This window comes from Dermacentor andersoni, chromosome 3 (genome assembly GCF_023375885.2).
Source record: "Dermacentor andersoni chromosome 3, qqDerAnde1_hic_scaffold, whole genome shotgun sequence".
NCBI classification, from domain to species: domain Eukaryota; kingdom Metazoa; phylum Arthropoda; class Arachnida; order Ixodida; family Ixodidae; genus Dermacentor; species Dermacentor andersoni.
In genome coordinates, this window is record NC_092816.1 from 138733000 (window position 1) to 138746362 (window position 13363).

A 13363-nucleotide genomic window follows, 5' to 3' on the forward strand; every position below is an offset into this window, starting at 1 on the left:
AAAAATTTGGGTCGGAAATAGCTTGCACAGTTCACCAAGACACGAAACCAAATTCGTATGCTTTGCCACTAACACAAATGTATTCCAGCGAAGCTAACTTATGAAAAGCGGCCACCATTGTGCAATCATCTATTTCATTGTTGGAACAGCTTGCGAAACATAGCATGATATGTTGGAAGGAGCTCTCATTGTTGGAACAGCTTGCAAAACATAGCATGATATGTTGGAAGGAGCTCTAACTTTTTTTCTTTATAGCCGGCTATAATATGCACATGCTGAATTTTTTATAATTAATGCTATGTGATGTGCAAATTAAGCAGTAATTTTATGCAGTATTAAAACGTACCTTAGTGTAACAGTACAATGAGAGACGTAATCAAGAATTTGTATGTATGCACATCTGAGTTCGCATGCAATGCGTGCTGTCATCCTTGAGTGCGCAGACGTGAAACTGGTGCACGGGTCTTAGTGCAGCTTGGTAGCTCATAGTTTGTGAGGGGATTCGTAATGGCAGTGCTCCACCACGCCACAATGCAGCAGTCAACGCTGAAGAGAGGAAATGCTAATCTTACCAACGCTACACATGCTCAACAGGCCAATGAGAGTGCTGACAGGTGAGCTTGAAGCTCGCCAGATCCATCTCACAATTTGTGCGTCGTACATGACAGCATAATCAACATTTAATCATCGATTTATTTCAACTACCATGTACGTCGACGTTGCTTCTTTAGTGTTGATACTTTGTTGGCCCCCCTCCCCTTTTTTCTTCAAGGATACTTCTGACAGTGAAAAATAACACTGAATGTCCACAGGAACTGGCATAAGATGCAACCATTTGTGACCTTTTTAACAGAAGCATGTATTGCCTCACTGGTGTCGGTGTTACCGCGCGAAAAAACCCAAGCTGCGCAAAAATAGAAATTGTTTATCAGGCCGCAGATTCGAACCACCGACCTCTGGGTTGCGAGATCACCATGCTAACCGATTCAGCCACTGTCAGTTCATCAAACGCTACCTTTAAGGTGGGTAAGTAGAAGCAGCGCAAGGCATGAGCCAATCACGGGCGTCCCCTTCCTCCAGAGGAGGGAAAGGGTGTGTTCGCTCGCCTGACACCCGCAGTTTCCCACACCAGTTCAGGCCCAGCAGTCAGATGGGGAGGCTGCGTTTGGTCTGTTCTGCTGAAGAGCAGGCTGTGTTGAAGGAATGGCAGTGGGAGCAGGCCACGTGTTGTGCCTTTGGCCAAAGAACAGGCAGTGTTTGACTGATGCCACCGGGAACTTGAGAAAGGGGTCGACGTTGACGTGCCGCCCTCGCCGTGAGGCGTTACAAAAAGCCGCAGATCCCAAGTTTCGCTTGCACCCCACTTCGCAGCAGTGGAAGGGCAGTAACTTTTTGGCCTCCATCCTTGTGTCATAGTCCAAGCATGCTCTTGCTAAATAGAATCATTCTTGGCAACTAAAGCTTAGTGTTTAGGTGCCATTAAAGCTCGTCATTGGAACAGTCTCCAGTGCTTCAGAATTTCACAATAAGTAGAATACCATTTTGTTGGCAAGTACCACGGCAGAGATAGTGACCTATAGGTAGATACTGAAAGAGCCAGTATAGTAAGAATTTCATTTAAAGTTGGAGGAATGGTACAACTCTTGGCATTCTGGGGAGTTAAAAAGAGTGGAATTAAGAGATCTCAACTTTGTCAAGCAGGAATGAAATGGAGGGCCCGCCCCATTCTGCAACTTTACTGTGGACCAGTGTATGCCAACATGGCAAGTAAGAAAAAAAATTGGGTATTTCATGGTGCGTGTAGATCCACAGACTTTTGTTCCCAGTGGTATCTTTTGATGACATGCCCAGGCTTTTTTTTTCTAGTCACTTGTTACACTTTAATGCGATAAAATCTACTTGAACCTCTTGTGGTTGCAAGATTCGCAGGCGAGCTCGTTCCCTCAATCGGCTGCCATCACCCAGTCTCTACTCGTCACATAACCATATCTTGTGAACATTATATACATTTTTTTTTTTGCCTCTTAGCATTTTGGGTGATATCCTGAGTGATAAAAACAAGCACTACATAAAATCAGCAACATCTATCACTACGACAGATTCATAACAATAGTGCAGCCACTACATTGTTTTAGCTTTCCATACTAAATAAACTCACTGTGTCTGCGTTCAGTGTGGGCAGAGGTAACCTTGCACACGTAAGTTTTTGGTAACATTCATAACAAAGCAAACAAGCTTTCAGGACTATAAACCTTTGAGTCACATCAGCTATGTGGGAGCAAAATATACATTCAAAAAACAGGGAAAAAAAAGGCACACTGTTATGTGCCACTAATCCTTTCTTTAAAAGCTGCAAGAATTTTAGGCGGTTTTGATAGAATTATAGCATGGCACAAAACTGATGGTGCTGTGCATTTGGTCACCGCAAGCAGCTGTACATTGTTAACCACTCTGGTCAATCATGTCTGCTGCAGAAGCATCCCTAGTATGTCTCCAAATTTCAAGATACTTGATTTAGTGCAGTATCGCTCTTTGTTGGCCTTTTTATCAGACTGACGCAGAAGTGGGAGCACTGTACACTGTTCACATTTTCTTTGTGCGCAAAAGATAAATATGCGTTGCATTGACCACTAAGAGAATGTATTTAATGCTGTTCTTAAGTTTACAGCCTTACAGCACATGACACATATTCATGACAAATCTGTGCATGTCATACAGACAGCTGAAATTTCAAATGAAACGCCACTTTCCTCCCTCTCGAGAAAGCGCCACACCCAGCCAGAGTCAAGGCAACACAAACAAACAGTGCGACGCAAAACACAGTCGTGTCGCTCGCCATGACGCATTACTTCGGTAAATCGCCCAATTCAGAATGCACAATGCCACGGTGGAAAATGTGCCACGCAACAAAAATGGATAAGAAAAAAAAAAGCGGGTGGTGCTAGTCACGTGAACCCGATGTGGTTCTTCGGCTCAAGTATGTGACAAGGCGAGGAAGGAACGTCGCTTGCGGATGCTACTCAAGGCAGAGGGAGAGTGTGTCTCTGTTGGCAGTCACGCTCACCTCATGGTGGTGTGGTAAGAGGGCATTCAATTTCTTCTGTCTCCTCTAATAATAAACCAGTTTAAAAGATTATTTCGGTAAAGCAATGCCAGAAGTCTGAAGTCATTACTCCAAACATTCATCATGGATATGAAGTCCAATGCATGTGGAACTGTCGAAAGTGGTTCACTCATATTCTTCTCATCTACTTTCAAGAAATTTCACACTAAATTGATCTAGACCTCTGCATTGTCACAAACAGCAGGAAGCAACCTTGAAGCCTGTTTTGAATTCCTCATTAATGCGTGAAAATCCAGGATGCAGCAGCCAAGTAACAGTCTACTACACATAACTCCATCTTCACCTCTGTGTTCAGGCAATGAAATACAGTTTTTACCATAGCGAACATGAGATGTTCACTTGTTGGAGACGCAGCTCTTAGCCTGTCTACGTATGACTGTGACATTTAAAGAAGATGCCAGTTATTTAAAACTATGTTATTAAAAAACATCTTTCATGTTCGTAACATGCCTGGAGGCAATAATAACCAGCTTGAAAAGTAATTATGTCCCATGGCTGTATTCGGGTCTCAAGAAGCTTTAAATTGCAGTGTAAACTAAAACTTGCTAGGGGGCCTGATGTAAGGCCCTCAAAAAACAGTCCAAACGGGGCTAAATGTTTCTTCAATAGGATAGAAAGTGCGCTGGAAAGTTAACACTAAATATAAATGAAAATATATTAATTCAGACTTGCCACCAGACTTTCACAATTCGAGTCTTGTTCTCCAAGGTGCATTGCCATTCCGACTTGTCCAGCTAGTGAGAAATGCAGTTCGTATTGCCTCCGCCAATGTATTGCACATGCATAAGTGATGAACTCTACAAAATGAGAGCAGCATTGAAGATAAACTGAGCAGCTGAAAGTGCACGCACTGTTGCTTCTACGCACAATATGGAAACTAAACAGCAGAGGTAAATTTCGTTAAAAGAATTGCGCAACACTTCATTCCCGTTCATATTGAAACATAAGTCGACTCTGAATATAAGACAACCCCCTACTTAAAGACATCGCATTACAGTCCCCTTTATAATGGAAAACTACATGTTCTATAAAACATTGGGCACTGAAAGCACCATGCCCCGCTTTGCTTCAATTGTTTCGCTTAAATCTTTTGTGTACCCAGTATAAATTCTAGATTCTAAGCTTTTGTTTTAAATGTAACAAACCTCGTCAAATTTGGTGCAGTGGTTGCCGAGAAAAACGAATACTGCGTTTACATGTTTTAGATTGGAACACCCGAGCTAAAGCTTTCTCTTAAACGCGCTCGCCACGCGGAGGCATTGCCGAGCCCAAACCGACGGAGCAGTATGGGATCCACATTTTGTCTGCTGGAGGCACCGCCAAATTATACTAAACAAAGAAACGTTGCGTACACTTAGTACACGTACAAATTTCCTCTTTATAGCGACAATGTAGGAGACTGCGGCTTGCACTGGCAGCCGGCTTTACCTATGCGCCGCCAGTCTGGTTCCTCAGACGTGTAACGATTGCGACAGTGTACGTGGCGGAAAAAGCACCTGGGACTCCTGCAAGACCAGACAAAACCTTGCCTCTGTGCATTATCTAACTCCTTCTCATTACCGTTAAACAAAACTCGAAAACGCAGTCAAGAATTTCGTATTGAGCTGAGAGTACGCTGCACAAGGTCTACTGAAAGACGGAACTTTTAACGACAGCTTGTAGGCTAACTTCAAGATCAATCGATAAGTAACTGTCCAATAACTGTAGAATAAAATTAATACGTCCACTTGCCTGTCTGTTCACGCCAATACCGCAAGCTCTTTTCAGAATCACGAGACGGGCGCTGAAAAGCGTCGAGACATTTCATTCGGCGAAATTAACCGCTTGCATTTCCAATGCAGCGAAAAATCAAGTGAACGATTAGAGTGTATCAACGACTTCGACGATGCAGTCGGCCATTTTGGGAAGCTTTAGGCATGGATCGGCTTGGCTATAGATGCGCACAATCTTTGGAAGCGACTTTTTTTTTTTGTCGCCAGACGAAAATCACTGTGTTAAACTTTTTTTTTTTTACAGAGAAGATATGTTTATACTAAGGGTATGGTGGCTAGCATACACTCTTAAGCATAATTACACCCTTTTGCCACGCAACGATAATCGTCATCTGCTTGTGCGCATTTCCTTTCTTTAACGCGGCGAGCCCGGTACTTTCCAGTAACGAACGGCATGCGCGTTATCATTCTCGACAGGAAAGTAACAGGCAATGCTATCATGCTGATAACGCGTGTGCCGTTCGTTACTGTAAACGCCGCCAGAAGTGGGGAGCAATTCCGTGTGTCTTGAATGACGCTTGTACAGTTACCAGTCAAACCGCCTAATGTTGCCACTTCTCTGTTGTGCTTATGTGGGCTTTTTTTCTAACCTTCACGGTGGGTGCAGCATGTCTAAAGCCGCAGCGTCCTGCGCTCTATGCGGTTGCACGGGACTGGCGGCCACGCATCGTTACACAACCTCCCAAATAGCAATAAGAATCAGTTTTGGCACTTGGTAGAGCAGTAAACGAGGGATCCAAAAGAAATGTGGTTGTTCCGCAAATATATATTTCTCTATAATTCTTCTAGAGGTAATTCAAAAAACGAAACTATAGTCGGATGCAACTTAAGTATGCAGCGAAGCCCCGCCCACGGCCTCATAACCGCCAGCCACTGTTCCTCTGCGAGGCTGCAAATAATTCATACTTCAAACTTTTCCTGTTAGGCAAATAAGGCGGTAACCACAAAAATAATATTATTAGCGCATAATTTTATACATTTTCCCTCGCCTATTAAAGTATAATAGGCGAGTATAAGTACAAATCTATCGTCCTCTACTGCGCCACAAACTACGTGCCCACTAAAACCAAGCGGCCGCCAAAAAATAATCCCTGGATAACCCAAGAAGTAATTCAGGCAAAGCGCCGTCTGAAAAGACTGCGTAGAACAATAAAAATTAAAGGAGGAGACGAATCCAGGGTGACGAAACTTCCTAATGCCATCGCGGAATTCAAGCTTGCAGCTAAACGAGCAAAAAAATATTATTTTAATGTAAAGTTACCGAGATTTCTTACTAATAATCCCGGAAGGTTCTGGAGGCACCAATGATGGAGAAGCGTCCCACTTAAGCCCAGAGGAAGAAACTGCGAAAGCCAACGCATATAACATTTTTTTCAATCAGTATTTACTACAGACAATAACATTATTCCCCCCATTCTAACGAGACAGGGCGTAAGCATTGGCAAATTACACATTACGGACGCTGGCATACTTAATCTGCTTAATCTTGACCCTAAAAAAGGCAGCGGTCCTGACAACATACCTAACGACTTTCTGAAAAGGTATGCGGAATGGTGCAGTGCAATCACTCACGACTTCACAGCTACCGAACGACTGGAAAATTGCAAAGATAATACCTATCCATAAATCAGGCGACACAACAGAAATTTCAAATTTTAGACCCATTTCATTAACTAGTACATCCTGTAAGCTTCTAGAGCACATAATCTTAAAGCACATAACGGTTTTTCTAGAGAGCATTGGCTTCTTGTTTCCCTACCAACATGGTTTTCGCAGTGGTTTATCAACAATAACCCAACTAACAGAACTAATCCACGATCTTGCATATACTATCAATCACCGCGGCCAGACTGACATGATTTTACTTGATCTATCTAAGGCATTTGATTGTGTATGCCATAACAAATTAATCGCTAAAGTTGAAAGTGTTGTTGGGAAAGGGCTCCTTTCAGCCTGGATAAAATAATTTCTAGCCAATCGTTCACAATTTGTAACCTACGAAAAAGTGCCACCTAAAACTGTCACCGTTACTTCCGGAGTTCCCCAAGGCTCAGTTCTTGGGCCATTACTCTTCTTAATAATCTATATTAATGACATCACAGCTAACATTGGTTGTAATATAAAAATGTTTGCCGACGACTGCGTTATCTATAGTGAAATCACTAATTATAACGATAACATCGCACTTAATACATCCCTCAACACTCTAGCTATTTGGTGCTCTAATTGGCAGATGTCAATTAACGTAAAAAAGTCTGTGGTCATGACCGTAACAAGGAAAACAAGACCATCTAACTTTACATATGAGATTAACGGCATACCACTAACTAAAGTTGAACAACATAAATACCTGGGAGTTACATTAACCTCAGACCTCAGGTGGGATAAACACATTTCGAATATCACGGCAGGAGCATTACGCAAACTATTCTTCCTCAAAAGAAGCCTTGAGCTCTCTACAACATCAACGAAGCTACTGGCCTACACAATGTTCGTTAGGCCGGTTCTCGAATATGCAAATACAGTCTGGGTTCCTCATACAACAACTAACATAACAAAATTAGAGGCAGTACAAAGAAAGGCTATAAGGTTCATTCACAACAAATATATACGCACTGACTCACCGACTAATCTATTAACGCAGTCTGGATTGCAAATGCTATCTACCAGGGCAAAACACGCTCGCCTGAAGTTCTTGTTTCAGCTTCTAAAAAATAACTATAAGATAGATGTGTCCAGGTACATTTCATTTTCTGAGGCTCGAAAAACACGTAACAAACATGCGCACACTTTAACAGAATACACATGCAACAATGACACGTTTAAGTATTCATTCATCCCCCTTACAATTGCTGAATGGAACTGACTTGATCCTGCTATAACCGCCATCGAATCGTTGTCCGAATTTACTTCACAATGAGAATCTGCAGTGCGTAAATTAAACAATTTATCATCGCACGTGTCATCGTCAGAAATTTCGCATTGTGTTGCTTTCGACTTCCCACTTTTCTTTTTCCATTTTTGTTTGATTGTCGTTATGTGGACATATGGTACACTGTGTTCCCAAAATAAATTTTCATTACTGTACTACTGCTAGTCCTAAGATAATTGTTATAACTGCCATTTCCTGCTGATTGCTTGCCTAGATTGTTCTTTCTTTTTCCATTCGTGTCTTCTCGCTCTCAAAGTGTATGCTTTAAAGCGTATCCCTTCACACAACTTTAACATTTCTTCACGCGTTAAGTGTTATCTTTCAGTTCGCTCCTATTTTATGTATAAACTAGTTAATTACGTGTTCTTAACTGCCAGAATCATGTTAATTAACTGTCATGTGAAAACTTGCATTCTTGTTTCTAAACTCAGCTTCTTTCTTATATTACCATCCTCGGGCAATTGTTTTCTTTTTTCTTCCTTTTTTCAATTAACTGTTCTGCCTAAATGCGTATTCATATACATGTCTACTGTATCGCCCAACTGCCACGCTCTCAGATGAGAGTAGCAGTATTGTAAATAAAATAAATAAATAAAATAATGGCGAAAGTCGAATTCTTTATTCAACTGAAAATTATAAAATGCTTGCTTTGCTGCAACTATTTGTTTTCAAGCTTCAGTGTAGTTGGCAGTGAAGTTTCATGAGTAAAATTGGTTCAGCAGTGAAATGAACTGTACCGCAGACTTTTGAAGAGTGAAATGCTCAGACTCCATACACTTTGTCCATGTCTGTTACACACCTCATTGCTTCTGCCGATAAAAGGCTCTTCAAGAACAACAGACTCTCCGGATCTATCAAGTACGACGCATTGTTGAAAAGGCCACATGACGATGATTTTGTTTGCTTTTGTGATTGGCTGGCTAAGTAACACAACCCCGCACGGTTCATGTGCCATGGTTGCTATGTATTCTACTATAGAAATCTTTAATTTACATTTTCACTTGTTTACTTGTTCTTGGCAGTGTTCTTTCTGCGGTTCTTTCCAGTGTGAGTCCATTTGATGGGGTTCCTTGTTTGCCATGTAAAGGAGAGGTGCATCTCACAGGCCTACCTGTGAGATGCACCTTATTTCATTTCTCTTTTCGGGTTTATGTGTCTTCATGGTGAATGGTCGGCATTATTCATATTTGTATAATAAAGGTACCCGTCCCCTAATTTGCATAGGAAGGAGACCTATGGTTGCCCCCCCCCCAAAAGTTACTGCATACGCGCCTGCTCTGTTGCCATTGATGAAATGACACAGAGGAATGCATAGAGCAAACTTTAGAGTCTGAAGGCTCGCATCGATGTCACTGGTTGTCCTTTCCCATTATGCACCATTAAAAGCACTCATTGAGGTTAAAACAATGTTTGACTAGTTGCTAACATATTTCATAGTTTCCTTCCAGTGCAGACTCTCACTCCAGAATGCTGCAGGTCACACTGAACATTAATTTCCAAGTTTCAGTGCACTTCCTGAACCGCTCCCACTGCCAGATCCATCCACAGTAATTTTGGGTAGTTATTCCCGTAAAACTTCCGGGTTCCTTGCCTTGGCACTCAACCTCAGTACACTGTAGCTACTAGATTAGGTGAGAAAATTATGCTGTATAAACAGAATGAAAGGCAATTTCCCAAACATGCAAAAGCATGCAAGTTCCTTTAAAGCGCAAAAAGCATGGATAGCAGGCATATTTCTAATTTAGTGTGTTCACTGTGTAAAAGCTTACATTTACATATATGGAAGCATAGAACAAATGTTTCAAAGCATTAATTACATCCTTGAGCTTAATAATTAACATTAAAAAATTCTGTATAATTTGGGCAATTTAATCTTACACATAAAACCAATTCATTCAGTTTTGCAGACACTAAGTGGGCTCACAAATTTTACTGTGCCTTTTGGAAGGATGACCCAGGAACATAATTTCTGCTGCAAAATGTTTTCCAGTAAAACATCCAATTGGGAAGAAAAGCATTCTAAAAACAATACAGGGTTTTCAACTTACTTATCCCAAATGAATTATGCAGTAATTTTTTACCAGTGTCTTTTATAGTTATTTCAAAAAAAATTATTGCCATGTGATGCTTTGTGCACTACACACAAAATTCAGTGAATGACAATGTCATTCATGCTTAAAATAAAAAAACACTGCTTCCCAAGTGTTGCTAGCGGCTACTTCCTAATATAGGTTATAGGCACTCAAAGTTCAAAATTCTCAAGTGGAAATGAGAGTGAAGAAAGGCAAAAAAGGAGGTTAAAGTGAAAACACTGTATTAGGCACACCTGCAACTAATAGAGAAGAAAACTCAACTAACAACTCCATGGAGGTAATAGCAGAAGTGACAAAGTATGGAAAAAAATAAACGAAGCACTAAATTGGAAGTCAGTTGATACACAAACAGATACGCTGAACATTGATTGCACTTTTGTAGGTGGTACAGAACTTGCAGGCCGTTTTAAAAATTTTTTTGTTAAAGTAGGATGCATAGATCACGACATTCAAGATACAATGCATGCCGCTTCATTAAGAGAATCTTTATTCCTAAAGATTACTAGCATCCCTGAGGTGATTACAACATTTTCATCCTTGAAAAATAGCCAGAGTCGAGACGTAGATGATTTAGAAATTAGGCCAATTAAGTACGTCATAGACTTACTTGCACCTGCAGTAATGCACATTTTTAATATTTTCTTGTCAACCGGAGTTTTCCCATGTAATATGCAGGTAGCGAGAGTAATAGTTCACAAAGGAGGTGACAAAAATAATATGGGCAATTATTGGCCAGTATCTATACTTCCTGTGCTATCAAAGGGACTCAAAAAAATTGTTAACTTTTGTATTAATAAATTTTCGCAAAAACATAGTCTGCTAACCGACTGTCAACACGGGTTTAAGAAAAAGCGGTCTATGGAAACTGCTTTAAGTATACAGAAGGAGCTTATTCTAGAGAACACTGACAAAAAATTTCTGACTTTAGGGTTATACTTAGACTTCAGCAAAGCCTTTGATAGGGTCAACCAGAAATTGCTGCTGATAAAGCTGGAAAAATATGGCTTCCGAGGAATAACACTTGAACTTATCTGATCTTATTTAGAAAGCCGACATCAGTTTGCTGAAATTAATGAGAACAGATCGCAGATAAAATCTTTGACAGCGAGTGTGCCCCAAGGTAGCATTCCTGGCCCGATACTTTTCCTGTATTACATTAATGATATTGTACAAGTGAGCGATATGTGTAAATTTGTCGCGTATGCAGATGATTGCTCTGTTTTCTTTACAGGTAAAGATTTAAAAGAAATAACGCCTATAGCAAGGTCCGTTTGTTATGGACTTCGAGCATGGTCTAAGGCAAACGGTCTCATCCTCAATGAAACCAAAACAAAGTGCGTTATTTTTCACGCTCTGGGAAGTTCTACTACATTGCCAGATAACATTGTGTGGGGTCTGTATAAAATTAACCTTACGTCATCCATAAAAACCCTAGGCATAATACTCGTAGAGCATATGTCCTGGAATGAACACGTTAGTCATGTTTGCTCAAAGGTACGAAAAGTTGTTGGTGTGTTAAATTGCAATTGAAGTGCATTACATTTTCAAGTTAAGTGTCTCATTTATCATGCTCTTCTCCATTCACACCTCAGTTACTGTTCACTTATATGGGGTAACACTACAGCGCAAGATATTCAAAAGCTGGAAATACTTCAAAAGAAAGCAATTCGGGCTATAGCGAACGTTTCTTTTTTCGAGCATACGCAAGAGCTTTTCCAACAAAACAGAATAATCAGAGCCCGTGACATATATAAATTCAAAACATTACTAAGCTATAGAAATGCTATGCTGGGAAAACTCGATTCATTCCTAGCCCCGGCAACTCTACAACAAAATAGAAGTGCATATTCATATCGTCACCAGGCACCATGGCAGATCCCTTTGTCACGTACTAATTATGGCTGCCAATGCCTTAAACATACACTACCGTCCCTACTTAAATATTTTAACCAACAACATGTTGATGTGTTATCTCTAAACAAAACCAAAATATTGGATTTGTTCTTATAGATGTGTATTGTTAACTGCTCCAACGGTTCCGCAGAACTTATCATATATTCTCACTTTGTTTATACATTCACACTTGTAACTACTATTCCTAGAATCTGGGTTTCCGCTGCAGTGGTTGTGCCCGAACCACGTGGCAGGGTTTCGTGTTGTAAACTGGATGCTGCAAAGGGCGTCTTCGCGTTTATTAAAATTCAAGGATGTGATGACGCCCTGGGCTACGTTGCCGTGATGTCTGTCGCGAAAGCAGCAGCCTATATGCAGATTTTTTTTTTTTACGTTTTTTAACATAGATGCACATATATATTTGCAAGTATGTAAAATTATTTCTGAAAAAAAGAATGTTTCCTGATGGTAACTTAACTTGTGTTGTAAACTTCTGTGAAATTTGTTATATTTATATATGTATGTGTGTGTATGTATATATATGTATACATATATTGCTTTTGCATTTTTATTTATTTATTTATTTTACAATACTGCAGGCCATCGTCGGGCCCATGCAAGAGTGGTTACAACATGGAATACAGTATAAAAAAAGAATAAAGTGAAACTAGTGTATCCAAAACAAAGAGCATTAGCACACACAAAAAAGAACACACTCAATAAATATATACACTGTTTAAATGAGCCGTCCGGGAAGCAGGAGAAACAGCGTTTACCATAAGAATGCATCTACAGAGGCTGCATATGAAATACAGGTAATATCACCATTCGAATTCCAGATTCTCAATACTGTCAATAATTGCGTTGGCAGATGGGCAATTTACGGCTCTAGAGGGTAGTATGTTCCAATAGGAAATGGCGTGTGGGAATAAAGAGTACTTGTGAGTGTTATTATGGCTGGGATGGTGTCGTATTGATTTATTATGGTTGGTTCGGGCAGAAAGTCTGAATGGCGCTTGAATGTATGTTGCTTGTGGTATTCGATAGGAGCCGTGATAAAGTAAGTATAGAAATTTTAATCTGGAAATCATTCTATGTTGAGCCAGTGATTGAATGTTAGCCTTGACGCGCAGGTTCGTAATGCTCGTTTGACGTGAATATTGTGAATATATAAATCTCAATGCTAAGTTCTGTATGCGTTCTAGTTTCTCGATTAAATACTTCTGGTGCGGGGCCCAAATAATGTCAGCATACTCTAAAGAGGGTCTAATGAGGGTTTTGTATGCATTTAATTTAACACTAGGAGGTGTGTTTCTAAGTTTTCTTCTCAAGAAATGTAGTTTACCTAGGGCCTTGTCTTAGTGATTTTCTTAGTGATATATTGTTTATTGTGTATGTAAACTGAAGCACATTTTTCTTGTGAGTGAAGGAGATACTGGTAGTTTTTGATGCATTCAGTTTCATCCCCCAAATGTTGCACCAATTTTGTACAGCAGCTAACGAATCATCTAGTTTTACCTGATCCTCTCTGGTATTCACTGTTGCGTAC